The sequence below is a fragment of the Lygodium microphyllum genome, chromosome 22 (genome assembly GCF_053477565.2).
Source record: "Lygodium microphyllum isolate KBCC chromosome 22, Lygodium_microphyllum_v1.1.10, whole genome shotgun sequence".
Classification (NCBI taxonomy): Eukaryota; Viridiplantae; Streptophyta; class Polypodiopsida; order Schizaeales; family Lygodiaceae; genus Lygodium; species Lygodium microphyllum.
Window position 1 is genome coordinate 96117126 of NC_141156.1, and position 13050 is coordinate 96130175.

The following is a 13050-nucleotide window of genomic DNA, read 5'->3' on the forward strand; positions in this document are numbered from 1 at the left end:
AGATGAACATGGATTACACTTTTTTGTGCTAGTAGTGGGCTGAGTTATGTGAGAAATTTTTTTTGTCTTCAATATATTTGATTTTAATTTGCAATTTTATTCTTCGTTTTCAAGTGATGCTTCTGGGATGGGTATGCTAGAAGGCACATTTTTGCTTACATTTTCATGCTCGCTTTTCTAGACTAGCTCAACTTTTATCACTCGCTTTTTGGTTTTCCTTGCTCAAGGGCATATGTGCTATTGTAAAAATCAACATGGGTACTACTCTTGGATCCACACAACCTATTTCACGTGGTTGAGACATGAATGCTTTGCCATGCCTAGATAACACCACTATGAAACTTTGTCTCTCTTCTTGTAAAAGAAACTATTTATTGTCAATCTTCAATTCTTTAAGAAATTCCTATATAAATGTATAGCTAATTTTCCTTAGATCCCTTAGATTTGGTTATTTGAAAGCCAACTTAATTAACTCTTCACTCTCTAGATGCAATGGAATTGCAATTGACTTCACCTTTTTAACCACACTATCTTGTATTTTGTCTCAACTCTGACTTCAACCATGTTTTCCCCATACTACTCTTCATGCATCATAAATTCAATAATGACTTGAAACATATATGAAGAATTTACTTGTATGATGCTAGACTCACTTGCTCAATTTTTAGCATAGCTAAAATCTTTGTGATTGTGTTTGCAAAAGGTACACCATCATATAATCATATAATCCTCTCATCATCTTGCAATAAACCCTACTCTTTCATACTCTTTTCTACCCTGCAAACATATTGTCTAGAAGCTTGGCTCATTTCTTCAAACTTTTAGAATTTCACAAAACCTAATTGAGAATCCTATGAAGCCCAAAGTAAAAGCACCTTCACTTGTAGCAATAGGAAAGAGCTTTATCCTCTCACTACTATTGCCCTAGTCCCTCATTATAGTAGTACTTATTGAAAACCTAGCTTTCAAAAATATATGGCATTGGGAGGTAGTGGATAATCCCTCAACGTATCCCTGTTTCTTACATGATTGACACAAACTATCATAAACTATACTAGTCTTCTATTAACTTTGTTCTTGATTCTTATGTATACAAAATCATCCTCTAAAGCTTTATTCTCCATCCATGCTGCAATAATGAAGGCTACTCTAAGATCACTAGGTATGATGAGGAATCATATACAAAGAAATGGTGGTCACCTTGTATATCTATGATAATCTTCATGTTTGGAGAGGTAGCATATAGATCTCGTGCAATGTTTTGTTAGTTGCCCAAATCTTACATTTGTGTGATCGATATTGATGCGACCAAAAAATGGGCCGACACTAGCTATGGCACTAGCCAAACCTCATGCATACAATAGATACCTCCACCACCACACGGCTTCTCGGGCCAGGAGCATCTCTAATAACTAAATGCACTAGATACATCTAATATTGTGATTGTAGCTAGATAAGAGTCCAATGCCACCTTCCCCAAAACCCCTCAAAGGGGATATCCCACACATATTGGCAATAAGTGCCACATATCACATACATAGGAGGCACCCCATTGACTGATTGTCGTGGCTCCATTGCAGCTCTCCTACATCTTGGGGATTGGCCCCTAACTGCACTGCTTTTACGTATAAACACATTCACACAAGACTCCTCTCTTTTTCAGCGAGATCCAAGAGATACCACGTTTTCGTCACCAATAATTTTCCCCAAGAAATGAATGGCTAACCTATGGTAAGGGGAATCTCACCCTCTCAAGCGTGGGTCAACTATAATTCAAACAATTGCTATGCATTTCTAGGAGTTGATACCACATGTATGATCAATGCAATAGTGGATGTCTCATTGTGCACAAAGAGTTATGTTTCGAAATCAGTCTATGTGCTAGTACGCAAATAGTCTTTTCATGAATTCCAACTAATACGTATATGCTTCGTTGCAAGGATCTGTAAAAGATATTACACAGCGCAGCAAACAGAATCTGAGAAAGAGATAGAGAGTATACAACAGATAAGAGGAGAATCAGTAAATTCTTTAACTCCAAACAACTGATACAAAGATTGATGTCCACCCGTGCGCTTCCACTGTGTGAAGCTTAGATGGCAATCTAGACAGAAGATAGGTGAAGAGCTTAAGGCTAGCTGGAACAACAACTCTGACTGGGTGAAAGATGAGTGATCGATGACTGTGAAGGGGTTTATCTTTTATAGCCTGCAAAGGTTGTTAGATCGGCCTGCTGACCTAACGGCCCGACCTACCATATGAGCCTCCACTAGTCGGCTAGGGAAAATTCCAGGGAATATTTCCTTTACCATCGGGCCGGACGCGCTGTCGTAGATTCCGTGTAAGGGCTGCTGAACACGGAGTTCAAGTTGCAACAAGTGAAGAGACTAACAAGAAGAAATCAAATTTTTGATGCCAAAGTTCACTATATTCCTTGTCAAGTGAGTTACATGAAGATCATTTTCAGAAAAAAAAATCTGAAGTATCTCATAAACTGTTTTGCATTCAGGTGTATGATAACAATTACATTGAACATAATAATGGGCATTAACTAAGAATCCAGTCAAGCATGTCCCTTAGTGCAGAGAACCAGCTGTTGTACAACACTTTTGATTTCCGATGCTCTCAGAGGTTTCTATCAAATACAAAAAAAAATAAGTAATTTATGGGATCACAAAGCAGTATAGTCCTGTTCTTAAACAGGTATCAAGAGGTTGGAAGAATCAATCAAGGGCTGTCAGCTGCATCAAGTGAGTACAGTTGCTTTCCCTCAGCAAGATCCCACAGCATTGCTACACCATCCTTGCCACCACTAGCACAGAGTGAACCATCAGGAGAGACAGTAACACTGTTGACATAACTAGTATAACCAGTCTGTCCCATGAGATTTGGGCACAGCTTGCATTGGTGTGTAGAAGAATTCTTATACTGATCTTATCGTTGCAATTGTCATGCTTTTAGACAGAAATCATCTGAAAACCACTAAAGCTTAACCATTCTCCTTGATCATGCCTGTGAAGGTATAAAGATGTTCCTCTTATCGATAGGACTAGCAACTAATGCAGACGAAGATTTCATTCTTCTTATCGATAAGAAACTGGATTTAATAGAAGCAAAGCGGAAGCATTTCAATCTTTGTGTCTCTACAATCCTTGTGTTCGTGCGTCCTCCAACTCTTAGCTTAATGGAAAAAAAAAAGACTTTCTCTGTCCTGCTAGAGACGTCTCTCTTTCGATCCCGTTTTCCCCGTCCTGGATGTTTTACTTGCAATCACCAAGCGTGTTCCAGAGCTTAATGATGCGATCACAAGAGGCAAACACAATCTGGCGGTTGTCAACAGAGAAGGCAACTGAGATGACATCCATGCTGTGGCCAACAAAGCGGCTGGTGGTGGAGCCAGCATTGAGGTCCCAGAGGCGGAGCTCGTCATCCCAGGATCCTTAGAGCGCAAATTGGCCGTCAAAGATTATCATACCAAGGGCTCTGCTTCTGTTTCTCATAAAGTTCATGTAATGTAATCCTTTTCAGAGTTTTTGTCTCTTTCTCAAGAATATTAAGCTCCTGTTTCAGTTCAGTGACTGGCCGTCAGAGGAGATGACACCATCTTGGACGAATCTTCCTTCCCCAAAAGAATGCACTATAACAACTGGTAGGCGGCCGCGAGCTACAGAGTAGCTTGAAAGGGAGACACTCCGATGGACGCTCACCTGGTGGTTGACGATTGATTGAAGCATAAGTTCTTGAGAGATGGAAACAACAAGAGCCACCTCTGATCTCCTTTAGCAACCGTAACAACCATTCAACATGTAGTCAAGAAGCCAGAAAAATCTGCTATCTGTCCTCCTCTTGGTAAATAGTTGTCATGGAACCTTTTGAGCCTTCGTGCTTCTTCCATATTTTCCGTCATGTGTAGTTGCTGTTGCCGTAGAGCTATCGTCTTCATATAGCTAACATCCAAAAATGGTTAAAGGTCCCCTGGGCTCTGTCCTGTTCTTTTTTTAACAAAGCAGCGCAGAGCCTGAACTGCATCTGGTTCCCGCTGAAAAGAATTGACTAGCTCCATAATTAGCTTGCTTTTTTCCCACCAAAAGCAGTTTAAACCCAAATATAGGTTTTCCCTCTTCCTTCTTGAATAACCTTTTACACCTTTAGCTTTGACTCTAATCTCCAATTCTGCCCATGTAAAGCATAACCCAGCAATAAGTGCATTCCAAGAGTCTACATCTCGACAAGGGAACCCGTTCAGCACTCCTTAAGCTTTTCCCATTACACATGATATTCCTGAATTTACACCTTTGTCTTCATAGCTTAAATGTCAGCTTCTATAAAGCTTCCTTTGATTCCACGGTATCCTGCACTTTTCTTCGAGTTCATCATTAAAATTATCAGCTGGATAATGTCCTTTGGCATCAGTTTTTCATATTTTTCTAATACACGCACATCATGCATCCAAACAAAATCATACGCATGCACTAAGGGAATATATACATTGGATGCGGATTATCAAAATGCATCACACAAACAATGAATCACACGCAGAAATTAACACAAATGCACAACAAAAGAAATGGAGGTGTATACGACTCGGATGCGCAACAACACGACATCCACCCCCTCTAAACCTGCGCATCCTTCGGATGTGCCAACTATCCAGGATCATTCAAATCCACAAACAAGTCAAGTCCATCATCTATTTCTAGTAGACCTATTTCTCCATCAGCTTCATCATCTATGTTCTCTATTTCTTCTGCTTGTCTTTCTTCTACCTGCTCTTCTTCTGTCAATGCTTCAAGTGCATATTCTTCATCTTCTCTTCTCTTGAAAATCTTGACTCGTTTTCCAGCAATAGGCACCCTCAATACTGTTCCATCTAATTCAGCCAGCTCATAGGTACCATTGTCAAAAACCTGTTTCACTTCATACGGTCCAAACCATCTTTGAAGCATTTTTCTCATGCTACTATGCTACTTTTCTGGACTACTGTCATAGACTAGAACCCAATCTCCTTCTTTTATGGCTCTAGGCCTCAAGCGATGCCTTAAATCAAACCTGTCCTTATTTCCGAGACGGGCTGCCTTCAAACGATCAACTGCTAGCTGCACATCTTCTGTCCTTCTCTCTAGTTGACGAATCCGAAGGGCTAACAGCTCTTCCCTTGATAAATTCTCATGCCACGGAAGAACACTCCAAGTGAGAGCACAAATTTCAGTAGGCATGACAGGTTTTTGCCCATACATCAACTCCGCAGGCATGTATCCAGTAGTCACACTATGTGTAGAGCGATCAGCCCACAATGCAAAAGGTAGTAATCTCGGCCAATCTCCAATCCGACCTCTACAAGCTTTTGCCAATGCTTTAACTATTGGCAGATGTCCTCTTTCACTTTTGCCATTTCCCTCTGGATTATAGGCAGTAGTAAGAGCCAATTTAATCCCAAGCCGTGAGAAGAATTCTCTAGCTTCATCTGCATCTAGCTCTCCACGATCAGCTGTAATATTGCCTATACATCCATACCTGCAAAATATTTCTTCCAACAAGAATTTACATACTATAGTGGTGGTCTTCGTCCGTAACGGTCTGCCTTCAACATAGTTTGTAAGATCCTCCCTAGCCAAGACAAGATATCTCATCTGCCAAAGTCCCACTGGCAAAGTAACCAAGTCTACCACCCACTTATAATGCATACATAGTGGATAAGTCAGATGCAACTCATCACGATGTCGCACTAAAGAGTAAAGTTGGCAGTCCTTGCAAGTCTCCACAAAATGAGAAACATCTTTATACATCCCTTTCCACCAGTATCTTTCTTTGATTTTCTCATAAGTAGCCCACACACCTCTATATCCAGCCCATGAGCTCTCATGAAACTCTCGCATAATCTGTATTTGCATCGCTATATCACAAACTACTCTCAAGGGCAAGCCTCCTCTCTTCTTTGGATGCTTCCAAAGAAAACCATCTTTCAAGAAATACCCATAAGCCTTCCTTCTGATTTTCTTGAATTCATCATCTGTCCAATCAGCTCTTCGAGTCAATTAACTTAGATACTGTCCAATTTGCAGCCACTCATCAACATAAAGTTCTTCAATAAAGGCTTCAACAGTAGATACATGACAATCATGAACAAGGACAGAAGCAGCAAACTCTGTCTCATCGTCTTCTGCAAGCATTGACTCCTCATCCTCATATCTCGCTCTAGATAGCATGTCAGCAACTGGATTATCTTTCCCTGCTATGTGTCGAAATTCTGGATTCAATGATTTGATATAGGCAATCCACCGAAGCATCACTATATCTGGAGTCGAGCAACTAGTAATCATGCCAAGCAAAGGCAAACAATCTGTTTCCACAACAACTGAAGCTCCAATAAAATACCCTTTGTCACACTTCAGTGCAGTGACTACTCCCCACAACTCTCTTTTGATCTGCGGATATCTCCTTTGTCGCTCATTAAGAACTTTAGCTCCAAAGCGGATAGCATACCTATTTCCATCAGCATCATCCTGTCCCACTGCCCAACCTATGCCAATAGGGCTAGTATCAATTGTCAACATGATCGGCCGTCCACACTGATAATCCACCTTGCGTAGAGTAGGAGCTGATTGCAATAGCTTCTCGAGCTTACGCATGGCTGTTGAATGCTTCTCATCCCAATGAAATGTTTGCCCCTTTCGAAGCAGTTGATAGAGAACATCTGCTATATGAGCAAAATGAGAAATCCAAATCATGTAAAATACACAAGCTCCCACAAATCTCCGCACCTCTGAAGTAGTCGAGCAATATTCTGCAATCCTGTTTATGGCATCCACCTTTGTAGGAGAAGGTTTTCTGCCATAATATCCAACCATATGCCCAACTATGATGACTTCATTAACACCAAAGACAGATTTCAGCCCTGAAAGTGTCAAATTTACCTCCTCTAATCGTGTCAATATTTGCTCACAAGCAATCAAGTGGTCAGCCACAAACTATCTACATCCACGCAAATCAAGACTTTCATTCTTTTCTTCCTCTGCACAACCCTTAATAGGCACATCATCTAGAAAAGGCATGGTATACTGTGGAATATAGTCTCGTAGAACTCTATGCATAGCATTCATCATATGAGCAACTGAGTTTGTGGCACCTTGAGGTAAGGTACACATCCTCACAAGACCAATAGGTGTCCGCATAATAGTAATATCCCTGCTTTCCAAGGCAAGCTGAAACTGATCATAACCTGAATACAAGTCACCTAGAGAATAGATGGCTCGTCCTGCAAAAGCCTCAGCAAATTCATCCACAACTGGACCTGTTCCCACATTCCTGATTGTCACTTTGTTCACGGGCTGCATATCCTGAATAAATCTTAAAGTACCATTCTTCTTTGGTACAGTAGACCACCTGTTAGAGTAGGGTGCAGAAGAGGGTTCCAAAATCCCCATTTTAATCTTTTCATTCAGCAACTCTATCAGCTTTGGCAAGTGTGCTTTAGGCACAGGTATAGGACGTATATTCCATGGTACATGAGGAACAGTGAAGATGACCATAGGTGCAACCAATTCGGGACTAATGCAGCCAATTTCATGTGGAAAGAAAGCAAATGCCTTACCATGACGTCCAAGCATCTCTCTAAAACATTCTTTTTCCACTGGAAGTAAAAAAATCATCATTTCCAATCTTCAATTCTGCAAGAGTTTCAGCAGTAAACTTATGTCCAATATTTGCAGGGTCCCTCAACATAGGCTGCTTCATAGCTTTTTCAATCTATTCATCACTATCAGAAGGAAGCGGGCCTGCAACCGGCTTAACCTTCTTATCAACTGTTTTATATTTTGTGTCAACCTTGGCATCATTCAAGCACTCTTTTCTTTGCTGCAATTTCTGCAATTTTTCAGCATCTTTCAACTCTGTTGGCTGAAAAATTTCAGCCTTTAGCTCTATGGACTGCATGGGTGCAGCCTGAAACTCTGTATGCAGAAATTTTTCTGCATTCAACTCTGTTGGCTGAATGAATTCAGCCCTCGGCTCTATGGACTGCATAGATGCATCCTTAAACTCTGTATGCATAAATTTTTCTGCATTCAACTCTGTTGGCTGAATGGATTCAGCCCTCTGCAATTCTGTTAGCTGATCAAGATCAGCCATAAATTCAGTTTGCTGAGTTTTCTCAGCCTCTAACTCTGTTTGCAGCATAAAACCAGAAATTTCCTGAAACATATCCAAGGTTTGCATAGGTATGATCTTTGAACCCTTGCATACATCAGTTTTTAGCATTGCTCTCATCTCAAACAATGTATCTGCATAAGACATCCCTTCATACAATCCATCTACATGCTCTTCTGCTTGCATAATACCTGCATTCTTCAACTCTTTCTCCTTACGGCCAATGTACTGCCTGGCAGCTCTAGGCAAATCTGAAATTTTCTGATAACTTACTGAACTATCTGAAGAAAACCCAACAAAATTATTGGAGAAAGACTGGCTACCAGGAGGCGAGATCTCCTCTTTTCTCCGCTCCGTACCACTGGCGTCTCGCAAGACATCGGTACCTAATGAAAATCCAACTCCTTCGCAGGTAGTGGTGCCTCATGCAAGGAGTCCCTGTTTCTCGGATGATTTACCCCAACAGTCATAAACTAAACAGCTCGCATACCATCTTTACTGCGTATCCGCGCATAAGCTGACCCGTCATCCATCACTTTTGTTTCCATTCTTGCTTCTGTAATGAAAGGCTGCCCAAGAATAATCGGATAAGAGCATGAATCCTGAACAAAGCAATGATAATCCTCTTCAACATTACCAATAGAAATTCTGATACTTTGACAAGCAGCATACATATCACCAGAAGTATTATTGGCGGCTCTCATGCGCCAGCCATGCTCTGCATCCATAGGCCACTTGCCACTCTCATAAACACCTCGAGCAATAAGATTAATCTCAAAACCATGATCAACTAAAGCGATCAAGGGAATTTGTTTCTCTCCAATCCTTACCACTGTCTCAGTGGTTGCTCTAGCCCAATGACTTCGTGAAAAATGGCTGCGAGGAATGAGAATAGGGGTCTCATCATCTTCATACTGCATAGGCTGAACTATTTTCTCCAATTGCGAATTAACAGAAGCATTCTCAACCATCACTACATCATCATGCTCTTCCCCAAGAGCTCCATGCCACAATCCCTGTAAAGGAGGTCCTTCCATCGCATGCCGTTTCCTCCGCAAAAGATCCTGCATCTGATCCTGTATTTCTCTTCTAGCAATCCCAAGAGCTTCTCCAACAGTAAAAGTAACTTCACTATTCAAAATTCTTTCATGAAAAATCTTACTCATATCTGTTTGCATTTCAAGATCTGACAAGAGCTTGAATCCTGGCTCTTTTCTTGGTTGCCTCTTTTCTTTCTGCTTGTCTCCCATTGGTTGATCAGAACCTGTTTGAGCTGGAGAATTTGACATAGGTGGAGCTGTAACAGGTGGTGAAACAAAGTCACCCCCTCTAGTCTTTTTGGAGGAGCTAGGACCCTCCTCATCTCTTCTTCTCTTTTCCTCAACCATGGCATCTAAACCCTGCGTTTTAGCCATATAAGCAAAAATAGAATACTTGTCAACAGGAGAATCCCATCCTGTTTCTCCTCGGATGCTAGAGCCCACACAAGTCATAGTAGAAGTTTGAACTTTCCCTCTTCTCGCTATCTCCAAGGCAAAAGACCATAAAGTAGAGTCTCCATCAGATTTCTGCTCAAGCTCGACTCCAAAAGCTGAAGCATCTCCTCTAACACTCACATAAGCTGATCGCGCAGCCATATCATCAACAAGCTTCTTCATACCTCCCTTACCAAAGTTCGTGTCAAGAGGAGCGCCAGTCTCTGTCAGCCATATCTTCCCATCTTGTCCCCAGAACACTACATTCTTCTTACGTGCTTCCTGAAAAGCATCACAATCTCTGCAGTGTTGGTGCTCTGTACTATCACACCAAATACATCGTCGCCCTTTTCTTTGACCAGTTGGAAAAGCAGTCACTAGAGCAGGTGCTACAGCAGGTACTAACATAAGTTGCTCCTTTAACTTACCAACTTCAGCTTTGACTGCTTCAATTGTCAAATCCGCCAAGCCTTTAATAACATCATCTACAGATAAGGGCACTGGAGCAGCAAGAACTGGTGGATTCACAATAGGAGGAGTAGGCTTAGGCAAAGAAGTTGCAGCAGGGGTAGAAGAAGAAGTCTCCAAAGATTTCTCAGGAACTGATCCTGTATTTCGATGCAATCTGACTCTCTTGTGCTGCTTCTTGACAAGAGCATTCACAGCATCAATGACATGTCTCCACTCAGTCTTTAAACCTGAATCAGTAGCTTGATCTTCCAAAAGATCATCCAACTTTTCCTGTAAATCAGCATCTGCAGCTTGCAAAAATAACTCCACTTTCTGCATCTCCAAAGCTTGCTGTTCAGTCCCATCCAACTTATCATAACGGCTTTCAAACTCTCGCAGAAGAGCGGTAATAGAAAGTCCCTTATTAGGCATAGAAACCCATGCTAAAAAATTCCTGCGATTCATAAGACCTGTATCCTCCAGGAAATATTCATCTTTTAATGCCTTTTTGAATTCAGCCCAACCTGCATGTGCTTCTTGAATTTCTGCAATTCGACCTTCAAGAGCTCGCACCACGATCCGCAAGAAGTAGCGGCTCCAAACATCTTGAGAAACCCCAAAAAACTTCATCTTTTCTTCATATAAATGCAGGTAAGTTGACACTTGCTGGCCATTAAACTGCTTCAACTCCTGTTGGACAGCTTTCAAAGCATCCATAGCATCACTGTCTTGTTTTGCATGAGCTTGCTGCTACATATACATGGTAAATGACTGAAACAGGTTCTTCATAACATTATCATCTGTCATCTCTTCTTGCGAGTCTCCCATCTTGCTGATGACGCAGCACTTTCACATCGGGTTCACCAGAAATGTCGTAGATTCCGTGTAAGGGCTGCTGAACACGAAGTTCAAGTTGCAACAAGTGAAGAGACTAACAAGAAGAAATCAAATTTTTGATGCCAAAGTTCACTATATTCCTTGTCAAGTGAGTTACATGAAGATCATTTTCAGAAAAAAAAATCTGAAGTATCTCATAAACTGTTTTGCGTTCAGGTGTATGATAACAATTACATTGAACATAATAATGGGCATTAACTAAGAATCCAGTCAAGCATGTCCCTTAGTGCAGAGAACCAGCTGTTGTACAACACTTTTGATTTCTGATGCTCTCAGAGGTTTCTATCAAATACAAAAAAAATCAGTAATTTATGGGATCACAAAGCAGTATAGTCCTGTTCTTAAACAGGTATCAGGAGGTTGGAAGAATCAATCAAGGGTTGTCAGCTGCATCAAGTGAGTACAATTGCTTTCCCTCAGCAAGATCCCACAACATTACTACACCATCCTTGCCACCACTAGCACAAAGTGAACCATCAGGAGAGACAGTAACACTGTTGACATAACCAGTATAACCAGTCTGTCCCATGAGATTTGGGCACAGCTTGCATTGGTGTGTAGAAGAATTCTTATACTGATCTTATCGTTGCAATTGTCATGCTTTTAGACAGAAATCATCTGAAAACCACTAAAGCTTAACCATTCTCATTGATCATGCCTGTGAAGGTATAAAGCTGTTCCTCTTATCGATAGGACTAGCAGCTAATGCAGACGAAGATTTCATTCTTCTTATCGATAAGGAACTGGATTTAATAGAAGCAAAGCGGAAGCATTTCAATCTTTGTGTCTCTACAATCCTTGTGTTCGTGCGTCCTCCAACTCTTAGCTTAATGGAAAAAAAAAAAGACTTTCTCTGTCCTGCTAGAGACGTCTCTCTTTTGATCCCGTTTTCCCCGTCCTGGATGTTTTACTTGCAATCACCAAGCGTGTTCCAGAGCTTAATGATGCGATCACAAGAGGCAAACACAATCTGGCGGTTGTCAACAGAGAAGACAACTGAGATGACATCCATGTTGTGGCCAACAAAGCGGCGGGTGGTGGAGCCAGCATTGAGGTCCCAGAGGCGGAGCTCGTCATCCCAGGATCCTTAGAGCGCAAATTGGCCGTCAGAGATTATCATACCAAGGGCTCTGCTTCTGTTTCTCATAAAGTTCATGTAATGTAATCCTTTTCAGAGTTTTTGTCTCTTTCTCAAGAATATTAAGCTCCTGTTTCAGTTCAGTGACTGGCCATCAGAGGAGATGACACCATCTTGGACGAATCTTCCTTTCCCAAAAGAATGCACTATAACAACTGGTAGGCGGCCGCGAGCTACAGAGTAGCTTGAAAGGGAGACACTCTGATGGACGCTCACCTGGTGGTTGACAATTTATTGAAGCATAAGTTCTTGAGAGATGGAAACAACAAGAGCCACCTCTGATCTCTTTTAGCAACCGTAACAACCATTCAACATGTAGCCAAGAAGCCAGAAAAATCTACGATCTGTCCTCCTCTTGGTAAATAGTTGTCATGGAACCTTTTGAGCCTTCGTGCTTCTTCCATATTTTCCGTCATGTGTAGTTGCTGTTGCCGTAGAGCTATCGTCTTCATATAGCTAACATCCAAAAATGGTTGAAGGTCCCCTGGGCTCTGTCCTGTTCTTTTTTTAACAAAGCAGCGCAGAGCCTGAACTGCATCTGGTTCCCGCTGAAAAGAATTGACTAGCTCCATAATTAGCTTGCTTTTTTCCCACCAAAAGCAATTTAAACCCAAATATAGGTTTTCCCTCTTCCTTCTTGAATAACCTTTTACACCTTTAGCTTTGACTCTAATCTCCAATTCTGCCCATGTAAAGCATAACCCAACAATAAGTGCATTCCAAGAGTCTACATCTCGACAAGGGAACCCGTTCAGCACTCCTTAAGCTTTTCCCATTACACATGATATTCCTGAATTTACACCTTTGTCTTCATAGCTTAAATGTCAGCTTCTATAAAGCTTCCTTTGATTCCATGGTATCCTGCACTTTTCTTCGAGTTCATCATTAAAATTATCAGCTGGATAATGTCCTTTGGCATCAGTTTTTCATATTTTTCTAATACAT

General features: G+C 41.3%; 1 pseudogene; it reads right to left on the reverse strand.

Moving 5' to 3' along the window:
- Window positions 1–2727: 2727 nt before the first annotated feature.
- Window positions 2728–12677, reverse strand: LOC148017423 (small ribosomal subunit protein RACK1-like; annotated as a pseudogene).
- Window positions 12678–13050: the final 373 nt, after the last annotated feature.